Source organism: Somniosus microcephalus, unplaced genomic scaffold (genome assembly GCF_052327205.1).
Source record: "Somniosus microcephalus isolate GS21.2 unplaced genomic scaffold, FLI_Smic_1.0 unresolved_chr1, whole genome shotgun sequence".
Lineage (NCBI taxonomy): Eukaryota > Metazoa > Chordata > Chondrichthyes > Squaliformes > Somniosidae > Somniosus > Somniosus microcephalus.
In genome coordinates, this window is record NW_028225179.1 from 61,821,954 (window position 1) to 61,835,676 (window position 13,723).

General features: G+C 45.5%; 2 long non-coding RNA genes across 2 annotated transcripts in view; both read right to left on the reverse strand.

Moving 5' to 3' along the window:
* The window catches only part of LOC147095421 (uncharacterized), a 41,251-nt gene extending 35,687 nt beyond the window's left edge, over positions 1-5,564 (reverse strand). Inside the window, exon 1 of the long non-coding RNA XR_015074798.1 lies at positions 5,466-5,564. This is a non-coding gene — a long non-coding RNA (uncharacterized LOC147095421). The remainder of the gene's footprint in view (positions 1-5,465) is intronic.
* A 5,237-nt stretch (positions 5,565-10,801) lies between these two features.
* LOC147095422 (uncharacterized) overlaps positions 10,802-13,723 on the reverse strand; it is a 32,715-nt gene continuing 29,793 nt past the window's right edge. The window contains exon 3 of the long non-coding RNA XR_015074797.1: positions 10,802-13,268. This is a non-coding gene — a long non-coding RNA (uncharacterized LOC147095422). The remainder of the gene's footprint in view (positions 13,269-13,723) is intronic.

Here is a 13,723-nt window from a genome sequence, read left to right on the forward strand (position 1 = left end):
GTAGATATGCCTGTGCCAAGTCAATTTTGGTGAAACGTTTCCCTCTGGATAGTGAGGCGAAAATATCTTCTATCCTCGGAAGAGGATACTGTACCGTGTGAAGGACCGGGTTTACAGTCACCTTGAAGTCTCCACAGATGCGAATTTTTCTCTGTTCTTCAGATTTATCATTATTCAATGCTTTCTTCATGACTGGAACGATGGGTGTTGCCCACTCGCTCCAATCTATTTTGGATAATATGCCTGCCTTTTCCACATTCTCCAGCTCTGCCTCGACTGCTGGACGAATTGCGTATGGCACCGGCCTTGCCTTAAAAAACTTGGGAATTGCTGCATCTTCCACTTTTATTGAGGCGGTGATGCCTTTCAAGGTTCCTAGTTTCTCTTGAAACACTTCTTTGGCGTTGGCCAAGATGTCTTTTAATCGTTCAGGTATGACGTCATCATCGTTTTTTTTCTTACTGGTTACCGTCAGTGCCTAAATGGAGTGCCAGTCTAAACGTATTTTCCTGATCCATTCATGTCCCAACAGCGGTGGACCACCACCTTGTAGAATGTATAAATACAACTTTTGTATTTCCTTGCCGTTGTATTCAACAGGCACCCTTATTTTTCCTTTGGGGTATACTTTCTGCCCCGTATATGTTTTCAAGATAATGGATGTGTCTTTTAAAGGTATATGCAGAAATAGCCGCTCGTAATCCCGTCGATTTATGACGGTCAGAGCTGATCCTGTATCTAGCTCCATTTTAACTGGGGACCCTGCTATCGTGAGGGTAACCCAAATGATCTGGTAATCATCTTTGGCAATTATATTATGTAATTTGAGACAGCTTAGTCTCTTGTTTTCGGAGTCGCTATCGCTCTTCTGGTCTTCGGAGCTACTGTCCGTCATCATGTGTACCTTTCTGTACTTTTCTTTATTGATTTTTTTTTTCCTGTCTGTGGATTTTTTTTGTCCAGATCGGCATACCCGTGCAATGTGTCCAATCTTTCCGCATTGCCTGCATGCTTTGTCTTTGAACCAGCAGTCCCTCTGGTCATGGGTGGATCTGCCGCAGCGATAACATCTCTCGAAACCCTGTGTCATTTCATGGGTGCCGAAGTCCTGTGCCTGTTGTTGTATCTCTGCAGCTCCTCTTGCGGCTGCTTCGTATGATACAGCCATACTGAAAGCCTTGTCCAGTGTTAAATCTTTTTCAGAAAGCAGCCTTTTCTGTGTTCCTTCACTTAAGAGACCGCAGACACTTTTGTCTCGAAGATAATCTGCTAGTCCTGCCCCAAATTGGCAGTGTTTTGACAGCTTTCTTAATTCGGTGAGGTAATCAACGTTACTTTCATTCTTGTGTTGATTTCTCTTGAAGAATTTGAATCGTTCCGCTATCAGCAGCGGTGTTGGATTTAAGTGCTCCTGTAGGGTATCAACAATTTCTTTAAAATTCTTGTCCTTTGGTTTGGCTGGAGTGATTAAATTTCGTAACAGCCCGTATGTCTTTGCGCCCATTAGATTTAGCAGTACACAGAACACAGAAACCCCACAGTGCAGATAGAGGCCATTTCGGCCCATCGAGCCTGCACCGACACATATCCCACCCGATCCCTGTAACCCCTACACCAACACATATCCCACCCTATCCCCGTAACCCCACGTATTTAATCCCCCGAACACTAAGGGTCAATTTATCATAGCCAATCATCCTAACCCGCACATCTTTGGACTGTGGGAGGAAACCGGAGCACCCGCAAACACGGGGAAAATGTGCAAACTCCACACAGACAGTCACCCGAGGCCGGATTCGAACCCAGATCCCTGGCGCTGTGAGGCAACAGTGCTAACCACTATGCCACCATGCTGCCTTAACTTTACATGCTTATCTCTTATGCGGGACCTTATCGAAAGCCTTCTGAAAGTCCAAATATACCATATCCACTGGTTCTCCCTTATCTATTTTACTAGTTACATGCTCAAAAGCTTGTAACTGAAGCTTTTTTTTCATCTTCTATTCCATTTGTGGTGCAATATACCTCCACTCTTTCCACATATGTGGTCCAATCCTCTATTTCATTATCAAAAGCATCAATATTGCCAGACTTAGGCATCCTAGAAATAAAATGGCGCTTCCCGCACTTTTCTTTCTTTTCTGCAGAAAAGATATGGCGCTTCCCGTGCTTCCCCGCCGCTGCTGCCGATGACAACGCTGTTTCCCACGTTTTCCGTTCTTTTTATTTATTTATTTACAGTTGGAGACTCGTTCCTGCTGGACTCTCTCTCTAGGTCTGAACGCCGACCTGCTTGCAGCGTCGGCCTTCTCCCGAGTGCTCCCTCCCCGTCTGTTACTGGTTGCCTCCGCTTTCGCTGCTTGGCCTAGCTATAGAGCCAGCCGCTGGAGCCCCAGCCCGACGCCCAGGAAGGATTATTGCAGTACCTGCCACCAGCTTGGCTAGCTGGTGAAACCACAGCTTTTTCTTTTTCTTGATTTTTCTTCAACTTTGGACGCCAGAGGAATCGATGTCCTTGAGGTGCTGCCGAATTGCAGGTAAGTCCGTTTCCAATTCGTCACCACTGTTGTGTCTGTGTGTTGATAGAGACACTGAAGACAGGAGTTGGTTTCATAGGTGTTTACTAAACAAAGTCTGGAGGGGAACTAACTGATACAACACAATATTCAGGCTTATATAGCCCGAGTGGCCATTACCGGCATTACAGTGCACCTGGGGCTCTTAAAGGCACATACATTACAGATCTCAAACCAGCATACTGAGCTTAAATAAAGAGGACTACATTATGAAGGTATGAGAGCAGAGTTGACTAAAGTGGACAGGGAAAATAGATTACGGTGTAAGACGGCACATGAGCAGTGGTGTACATTCAAGGAGATATTTCACAACTATCAAGAAAAATATATTCCACTGAGGAAAAAGGGGCGTAAAAGAAAAGACAGCCATCCGTGGCTAAGTAAAGTAAAAAAGGATGTATCCAACTGAAAACAAGGGCATATAAAGTAGCCAAATCTAGTGGGAGGATAGAAGATTGGGAAGCATTTAAAAGCCAGCAAAGAATAACTAAAAGATTAATTAAGAAAGGGAAGATAGATTATGAAAGTAAACTAGCAAAAAATATAAAACCAGATAGCAAGAGTTTTTACAGTTATATAAAAAGAAATAAGTGTGGCTAAAGTGAATGTTGGTCCCTTAGAGGACGAGACCGGTAAATTAGTGGTGGGAAACATAGAGATGGCAAAAACGCTGAACAAATATTTTGTATCAATCTTTACAGTAGAGGACACTAAAAATATCCCAACACTGGACAAACAGGGGGCTATAGGGGGGAGGGAGGAGCTAAACACGATTAAAATCACTAAGGAGGTGGTACTCGGTAAGATAATGGGACTAAAGGCGGATAAATCCCCTGGACCTGATGGCTTACATCCTAGGGTCTTGAGAGAAGTAGCGGTAGGGATTGCGGATGCATGGTGGTAATTTTCCAAAACTCCCTGGATTCAGGAAAGGTCCCACCAGATTGGAAAACTGCTAATGTAACACCCTTATTTAAAAAGAGTGGAGGCTGGAAACTATCCACCAGTTAGTCTAACATCTGTGGTTGGTAAAATGTTGGAGTCCATTATTAAGGAAGCAGTAACAGGACATTTGGATAAGCATAATTTAATCGGACAGAGTCAGCATGGTTTTATGAAGGGGAAGTCATGTTTGACAAATTTGCTCGAATTCTTTGAGGACGTAACAAACAGGGTGGATAAAGGGGAACCAGTGGATGTGGTGTATTTGGACTTCCAAAAGGCATTCGACAAGGTGCCACACAAAAGATTACTGCACAAGATAAAAAATCACGGGATTGTGGGTAATTTACTGGCATGGGTGGAAGATTGGCTATCTAACAGAAAACAGAGAGTTGGGATAAATGGTTCATTCTCGTGTTGGCAATCAGTAACTAGTGGTGTTCTGCAGGGGTCAGTGCTGGGACCCCAACTCGTTACAATCTATATTAACAATTTGGAGGAAGGGACCAAGTGCAACATATCCAAGTTTGCCGACGATACAAAGATGGGAGGGAAAGCACTGAGTGAGGAGGACATAAAAAACCTGCAAAAGGACATAGACAGGCTAAGTGAGTGGGCAGAAATTTGGCAGATGGAATATAATGTTGGAAAGTGTGAGGTTATACTTTGGCAGAAAAAATCAAAGAGCAAGTTATTATCTAAATGGAGAGAAACTGCAAAGTGCTACAGTACAAAGGGATCTGGGGGTCCTGCTGCATGAAAAACATAAGGTTAGTATGCAGGTAAAGCAGCTGATCAGGAAGGCCAATGGAATCTTGACTTTAATTGCAAGGGGGATGGAGTATAAAAGCAGGGAAGTCTTGCTTCAGTTATACAGTGCACTGGTGAGGCCACACCTGGAATACTGCGTACAGTTTTGGTTTCCATATTTAAGAAAAGATATACTTGCTCTCGAGGCAGTTCAGAGAAGGTTCACTCGGTTGATTCCGGAGATGAGGGGGTTGACTTATGAGGAAAGGTTGAGTAGGTTGGGCCTCTACTCATTGGAATTCAGAAGAATGAGAGATGAGAGGCGATCTTATCAAAACATATAAGATTGTGAGGGGGCTTGATCGGGTGGATGCGGTGAGGGTGTTTCCACTGATGGGTGAGACTAGAACTAGGGGGCATAATCTTAGAATAAGGGGCTGCCCTTTCAAAACTGAGATGAGGAGAAACTTCTTCACTCAGAGGGTAGTAAATCTATGGAATTTGCTACCTCAGAGCGCTGTGGAAGCTGCGACATTAAATGAATTTATAACGGAGATAGTTTCCTAGCTGATAAGGGAATTAGGGGTTACGGGGAGCGGGCAGGGAAGTGGACGTGAGTCTAGGTTCGGATCAGCCATGATCCTATTGAATGGCAGAGCAGGCCCAAGGGGCCGTATGCCCTACTCCTGCTCCTACTTCTTATGTTCTTATAACCTGTTTAGCATTATTTCAACATGACAGAGCTCTGCTCCCCCGAACCACCTGTGTCCTATATGGAAATACACGCAGATCAGCAAGAATCGCTTGTCAAATGCACTAAAATTTCAGATAATTTTACGAAATAACCAATCTGCTTCAATTACAGAGACAGAGGGGGGAGAGAGAGACAGGGGGAGTGAGAGAGAGAGAGACAGAGGCAGGGAGAGGGTACACTGTACAGTGTAGAACTGTCCCATCAAACACTCCCGGGGCGGGCAGGGGGAGAGGACAAGAGGCCGGCCGCTGTGCTGAGCCTGGATCAAACTCTGCTTCAGTCCCAGCTGGAGTCTGGGGGCCGAGTCTGGGCCCCGCATATTAGGGAGGATGAGGGTCCGGCTCACTCTCAGCCCCACTTATCCCCTCCCCGACTGCGACCGCAGCAGCTCAGCCCCCGAGGCCGCGGGTCCAGGCGGTGACGATCCTCCGGCCAATCCATACCGCCTTCGCTCTCTCGGATTCACCGCCTCATTTTCTGCCATTTTGTTTTCCTTCAATAACCGCCTTCATCCGGGAACCCGGGACATGCGCAGTGCGGCCTCAGAACCCGCTCAGCATCAGTGTTATCTGCCCCTGCTATTGGCTGAAGACAGCTGATTGACAGCGCAGCCACCAATCGGGGCCCGGCGCAGCGACCCACGCCCCACCCATTTTCGCAGTCGGAGGCGGGGTCGCGCTGCTCCGGATTTGAATCCCGCAGCCGTTTAACCACCTCAGCGGCAGCGACATCACGTAACCCGGCAACGCGGGCTTTGTGACGTCAGCAGCCCAGCAACGGCGGCTGTGTGACGTCAGTAACCTGGCACCGTTAGCAGGGAGGGCACCGACCCCACAGGATGGCCGTGTACACACACAGCCTGAAAATCATCGCACCGTTCACAGCGGGGAGAAACCGTACACTTGTTCTGTGTGTGAACGAGGCATAAACCGATCATCCATCCTGGAGACACCTGTTCCATGGAGAAACCGTGGAAATGTGGAGACAGTGGGAAGTGATTCAATTACCCATCTGAGCTGGAAATGCATCGGCGCACTCACACTGGGGACAGGCCGTTCACCTGCTCCGTGTGTGGGAAGGGATTCGCTCCATCATCCCACCTGCAGAAACACCAGCGAGCTCACACTGGGGAGAGTCCGTTCACCTGCTCCGTGTGTGGGAAGAGATTCACTCCATCATCCCACCTGCAGAAACATCAGTGACTTAACAAGTGACTGCAGGGTTGGATTCTGCTGTTGTTAAGCTCCCTCCCCCGACATCATCACTATGCTGAAATCCACATCAGTCTCCCCATCTGCTCCTTGTTCTCTGCCTGGATCCTATAACTGCTGAACTCAGTCTTCCCATCCTACATTTAAAAAAATCAGAAATAGGTGCAGGAGTAGGCCACTTGGCCCTTCGAGCCTGACCCGCCATTCAATAAGGTCATGGCTGATCTTCTACCTCAACTCCACCTTCCCGCACTATCCCCATATCCCATGATTCCCTCAGAGACCAAAAGTCTATTGATCTCTGCCTGGAATATACTCAACGACTGAACCTCCACAGTCCCCCGGGGTAGAGAATTCCAAACATTCACAACCCTTTGTGTGAAAACATTTCTCATCTCAGTCCTAAATGGCTGACCCTTTATTCTGAGACAGTGACCCCCGAGATCTAAAGTCGCCAGCCAGGGGATACAACCACCCTGCATCTACCCTGTCAAGCTGCTTAAGAATTTTCTATGATTCAATGAGATCACCTCTCATTCTTCTAAACGCTAGAGAACGTAGGCCTAGTCTGCTCAATCTCTCCTCATAGGACAATCCCCACCATCCCAGGAACCAGTCTAGTGAACCTACGTTCCACTCCCTCTAAGGCAAGTATATGCATCCTTAGGTAAGGAGAACAAAACTACAAAGTACACCAGGTGTGGCCTTACCAAGGCTCGATATAATTGTATAAGAATTCATTACTGTTGTACTCTAATCTATTTGATAGAAAGGCTAACATACCATTTGCTTTCCAAATTGCTGTACCTGCATATCAACTTTCTGTGATTCCTGCAGATGGACACACAGGTTCCTCTGAAAACATCATTTCCAAGTCTCTTACGATTTCAAAAATATTCTGCTTTTCTATTTTTCCTACCAAAGTGAATATCTTCACATTTTTCTACATTATACTCCATCTGCCACCTTCTTGCCCACTCACTTAACCTGCCTACATCCCTTTGCAGCCTCCTTGTGTCCTCCTCACAGCTTCCTTTCCCACGTGGCTTAGTGTCATCAGCAAACTTGGATACATTATACTTGGTCCCCTCATCTAAGTCATTGATATAGATTGTAAATAGTTGAGGCCCAAGCACTGATCCTTGCAGCACCCCAGTAGTTATAGCCTGCCAACCCAAAAATGACCCATTTATTCCCACTCTTTCAGTTGAAACAGTGATCTACTTGTACTTCTTTCAATTTAGTATACTGCATTCGCTGCTCAGGATGCGGTCTCCTCTACATTGGGGAGAGCAAACGCTGATTGGGTGACTGCTTTGCGGAACACCTCCATTCAGTCCGCAAGCGTGATGCCGAGCTTCCAGTTACCTGTCAGTTTAATTGTCTGCTCCACTTCCATTCTGACCTCTCCATCCTCGGCCTCGTACTCTGTTCCAATGAAGCTCAATGTAAGCTCAAAGAACAGCACCTTATCTTTTGATTAGGCATTTTACAGCCATCTGGACTCAGCATCGAGTTCAACAATTTCTGATCATAACCTCTGCCCCCATTTTTTCAGACAGCAGCTGTTGTTAATGCGTCTGCTGTTGCCATTTACACCTCCTCTCGACCCATCTTTGTTTCTTTACTTGTCCCACTACCATCACCTTCTGCCTTGCACCATCATCCCTTTTGTCATTTAATCTCTCCGGTCTTCCACACTATCACAGACCTTCCCTTTTGTTCTTTCCTCCTGGACCCCCCCACCTTTCCCTGCCTCTGGACCCCCTTTCCCTGCCTCTCTATTTGCTTAAAAATTATTACACCTCTAACATTTTTTCAGCTCTGATGAAATGTCATCAACCTGAAACGGGAACTCTGTTTCTCTCTCCACAGATGCTGCCTGATCTGCTGAGTATTGCCTGCATTCTGTTTTTATTCGCTGTCTCTATTTATCTCTCCTCCTCTGACCCTGTCACTCATCTTTCTCTTCCTCTCTCTCTTTTTCTGTTTTTCTATGTCTCTCTCTCTGTTTGTCTCTTTCTTTGCCCAATGTGTTTCTCTTTCTGTCTGTGTCTCTTTGTTTCTCTTCCTCTTGTTTGTCTCTTTCTCTCTCTCTCTATCACTCTCCTTCTGTTCCTCCATCTTGTCTCTCTTTCTCTCCATCTCTTTATCTGTCTCTCTCCCATTGTCTCTCTATCTCCATCTCTATTTTTTCTACACCTCACTGTGTCTGTTTCTTTCTGTCTCTTTCCTTCAGTATCTTCAGACCAAATACAATATGTTGAGAGGGGAAGTGAAGATGAAAATAAGATTGGCAAAGAGAATATGAGAGTAGAATGGCGTTTAACGTAAAAGGGAACCCAAAAATCTTCTACCAGCATGTAAACAGTAAGCGGGTAGTAAGAGGTGGGGTGGGGCCTATTACAGACAAAGCAGGTGATTTATGCTTAGAGGCGCAGGGCAAGGCTAGAATACTCAATGAGTACTTTGTATCGGTGTTTACTGAGGAGGTGGATGCTGACAAAATATCGGTAGAAGTGTAAAAAGGTAGAAGCAAAGGAAGGGGTGAAAATTGACAGGCAGGATGTACTAGAAAGGCTGGGTATGCTTAGAGTGGACAAGTCGCCTGGTCCAGATGACTTGCATCCCAGGTTGTGAAGGGAATTGGGGGAAGAAGATAACGGAAGGGCTTGCCATAATTTTCCAATCTTCCCTAGATGCGGGGGAGGTGCCCGAGGATTAGAAAGCGGCAAATGTGACACCATTGTTCAAGAAAGGGTGTAAGGACAATCCTAGTAACTACAGGTAGGTCAGTTTAACAGCAGCGTTGGGTAAAGTTTTAGAAACAACAATAAAGGAAAAAATTAACGGGCACTTTGAGAGGTTTAAGCTAATTAAGGAGAGCCAACATGCATTTGTAAAAGGCAGATCATTTTTGACTAATCTAATTGAATTTTTTGATGAAGTAACAGAGAGTATTGATGAAGGGAATGCAATGGATGTTGTCTACATGGATTTTCGGAAGCCGATTGACAAAGTACCACACAGAAGGCTGGTTAACAAAATGGAGGCTCAGTGCTGGGGCCACTGCTTTTTTCATATATATAAAAATGACCTGGATATTGGAATACCAAGTAGAATTTCTAAATTTGCCGATGACACCAATCTTGGGGGTGCGGCAAACGGTGATGATGATGCCAATCGACTGCAACAGGAAATAGAAAGGTGAAAAGAACGGGCAGACAAGTGGCAGATGGAATTTAATACAGAGAAGTGTGAGGTGATGCATTTTGGCAGAAGGAACAGGGAGAGGCAATATAGACTCAATGGCACAGTTTTAAAGAATATTCAGGGACAGAGGGACATGAGAGTTAATGTGCAGAAGTCCCTGAAGTGGCAGGACATATTGAGAGAGTGGTTAACAAAGCATATGGGGTCTTGGGCTTCATAAATAAAGGTATTGAGTACAAAAATAGCGAAGTAATGCTGAACTTTTATAAAGCGCTGGTTAGGCCACAACTGGAGTATTGCGTGCAGTGCTGGTCACCAGACTTTAGGAAGGATGCGAAGGCCCTTGAGAGGGTGCAGAGGAGATTTACCAGAATGGTTCCAGGGATGGGGGATCTTAGCTACAAGGGCAGGTTGGAGAATCTGGATTTGTTTTCATTGGAGCAAAGGAGGATGAGGGGTGATTTGATAGAGGTGTACAAGGTTATGACTGGTTTGGAAAGGCTAGACGGGGAAAGGCTGTTCCCACTGGTTGATGTTACGAGGACAAGGGGGACACAGATTTAAGGTTTTGATACGGGGGGAATGTGAGGAAAAATCTTTTTACACAGTGAGTGATGATGAACTGGAATTCACTGCCGACGAACGTGGTGGAAGCGGAGACACTCAATGTTTTCAATGGGAGATTTGATAGGCACTTGAGGGAAATAAATTTGCATGGATAGAGTGGGGCAATTGGACTGACTGGATTGCTCTACAGCAAGTCGGCATGGACTCGATGGGCCGAATGGCCTCCTTCTGTGCCAATGGACTCTATGACTCTGTGATATACAGTACACAGCTTGTAAAATGAACAATTCACTCCTATCTGGTACTATATGGCCCATGTGCGTCTCAGTATCAGCTCCTGTATATGTACAGCAAACAGCAGATAAAAGGGAACAATTCACACCCGTCTGGTACTGCACAGCAGATGTGTGTCTGTGTCAGCTCCTGTACATGTACAGTACACAGCAGGTAAAGGAATTATTCACACCCGTCTGGTACTGTATGGCCCGTGTGTGTCTCAGTTTCAGCTCCTGTACAAGTAAAGTGCAGTGTGTTAAAGGAATTTTTTATGCCCGTCTGGTACTGTACAGACCATGTGTCTCAGTATCAGCTCCTGTACATGTACAGCACACAGCGGGTAAAAGGGAACGCTTCACTCCCGTCTGGCACTGTATAGCCCGTGTGTGTCTCAGTGTCAGCTCCAGTACATACTGCAAATAGAATAAGTGAGAGAGAATGAGGGGAAAGTCGAGAGAGTGAACAAGATTTTCCCACAGTGTTGGTGAAAAATAAATTCACTCGAGTCTGTCTTAAAGTAAAAGTACACAGTTTAATAACAGAACGTTCTGGGAGAAGGTCATAGACCCCGCGGTCTAGTGACACCCTTTTCGTTCTCTCTTGGTTGGTACAGCTTTTTATTCTATTTTCATCCAATCACATTGTATTACAATAATCACCTGATCACATATGGCTTATTTATTCTTTTCAGTATTAGTAAAGGTTAGTTACAGGTCAAATTCCCATGACCCCTATATTCTGCGGTGTCTACAATTTTTAGCTAAAGCAGCATATTCCTTATCGCTTACGCAAAATGCACATATTCTGTCTTGTCCCACAACTGCGTCTTATCTTGGTTTTTCAAAGCTTCTCACACTGTCTTTTGTGCAAGGCTAGTGAGTGGCACTTATTCAAACTGTACTGTCTTATCTTTGTTTTTCACATAGCACTTTTTAGTCTGTCCTTTGTTTAGTTTTGCCTTTTTACGTAAGTCAATTTTTATTGTGATATTTCTTATCTCAACCTGGTTTCTTTTAGTTCTTGTTCATTTTCACATGATCCCACTCCTTTGTTCTGATTTAAATTTTGCTGGCATCACTTAATTAGTGGTCACCTCGGCTGTCTGAATTCGGAGAGGGTTCATTTTAACCACTTCAATCCCTCCTGTTGGTCCCGCACCAAATTTAGACTTTGGCTAGGGATACCAACTTCTTTTCCAGTTTTACCATCCCCGGGATTACTCCTATGCTGATGGCTTAAACTTAGTACCTAAGTTCGTCTTTCCCCTCTATCTTGTTGTGCTGGGCGTGGCAGTCTGTGCAAATGATCGAAGAGCTTTACATGTATGTACCTACTTCTGTCAGTTCATTATCCCGCATTAACCGTTCGGTTTCTGGCTCAATATTGATATCAACTGTAGCAACCGGCACTATTCGGGACACAGCTGCCCGACAACATGCATTCAAAACCATCATCATAACACAAAATAATACTGCAACTATAATAACAATTATAAGTCCATTCGTCAGATATGAACCTCAAGATCCTCCAAATAGCCAACTCCACCAGCCTTCCCCTGGGGTTTTGTGCAATTTCTTCACCTCCTTTTGTATGTGCTCAGCCAGATTAGTTATATTTTCTGAACTGCCCGGGATATAAGTGCAACACTCAGCGCCGATCATTGCGCATTTCCCGCCCTCGTTAGCCAGTAGATAGTCAAGGGCCATTCTATTCTGGAGAGTTACCGTTCGCATGGCCACCATTTCTGTGCTCATCTCTACCAGGGCTTCCGCCGTATCGTTTCCAACTTGTTCCAATATGTCCGCCACTAGTTTTATCCCATACATAGGGAACATTATAGCTCCGAACCTTTCGGCTTCCGTTATTTCCCTTTTGCCTCGGGATTTTGTCCCAATTCCAGGGTGTCCCCTGAGGCTGTCAAGGTGATGTATATAGGGCACCATATATCCCTGATAGCACGAGCCTGTCCAGTCTTGGGGCAGCCAGGGGTAAGCTTTATGCCCACAAATAAAATACATGCCGTTGTATGCCGTATAGTTTGTCCATACGTTGTTCACCTTGGTGACCTTGCCCTCCCAGGGACCCCCACTGGTTTTGTTCGGGGTCCAAAGGTCATCAGGTCACCTTGGTTACTACTGTTAACCGTCTGTAAAGGATATCGCTGTTCACAGTGGCTCCATCCCACCCCGTCCTCCTTTTTTATTTTGTTCTAAACATACCGATCCTCGGGGCCTTCCGGTTCCCGAGGTGTTGGTGAGGACCAGGAATGGGGGTTGTTGAGCCCGATTATATTTAGGCTCCTACCATCACTTGAAAGCGGTGAGGCTGTAACCTGCACTTCTCCAGTCCCTTGCTTCTAACCTCTGTTTAAACCCTTGCTCTTCAAGGGTCCCATCGGTATCGTTTTGGCGAATTAACCACTCGGCCATCTCTGATTCATTAAAGGGGACCGGTCGCAAGGGAATTCCCCCATTACTATGTATTGGCACGTGAGCACACCCAACACCACGAACTTAGATTCATATTTTTTGCGTAGACATAAGACATATATATGAACGTATTTACGTGTAACTCTCTTTTCCATAACGATCTCCCCTTTCGATATTCCCGGGCTGCTGAGCACCGCAAGTTAATGGGGCAAGGAGTGTCCCCGCATAGGACAGTCCAATCACTCCTGCCAGTCAATTGAGTCCTCAGACCTCTGACCAACCAGGTTGTACTCTCGGTTTCTCGTTCCAGCCTCCGATCCTCTCGGCTTTCATCGTTAGAAGCTGAACATCGAACTGTGTCTTGGTTACACAGTCTTATGGAATTCCGTCGCCAGGGGAGGCACTTGTATTCGAGCGGAGTAATGTCCATCACGCACACCGCAACTACACTGATACATATAAGCATTTTCATCTTATTACTCTATGTTAACAACGTCCCAAAGGCTATATCGCCAACCTAACTATTTGTTGCTAGTAGATCCTGTTTTTCCTGCAGGAATACATAGATACATAATCATTAATTCGGCTCTCCCATCACAATCATTTGGATTCCTTCCTCTCTCTCAACTGGCTGCCGTCGAGGTTGGTGGGATTGCTCCCAGACGTACTTCAAAATCCACCACAAAGTGTATTCGGAATGCATATAGTCCAGACCAGTACCCGTACCAGCGCCCATTCCCATTCCTTATACTGTCTCCAATATTCCTTGCTTTCTGTAAATGGCATTTGCTCTGGTGTAGTCATCTCTGTACTGGTGAGGGTTGTAGACCTTTAACTATGTTCAGTGCTTCCACTGTCCCATGCCCTTTATATGAACACAAGCACATGTATCTCTGCTGATAAGGACTTGATAACGTCCAGACCATTTTGGGGCAAACCCTGGTTTTTCTGGTAGGACCTTAACCATTACCTTCGTTCCCGCAGGGAGAATGCATGGTAACGCAG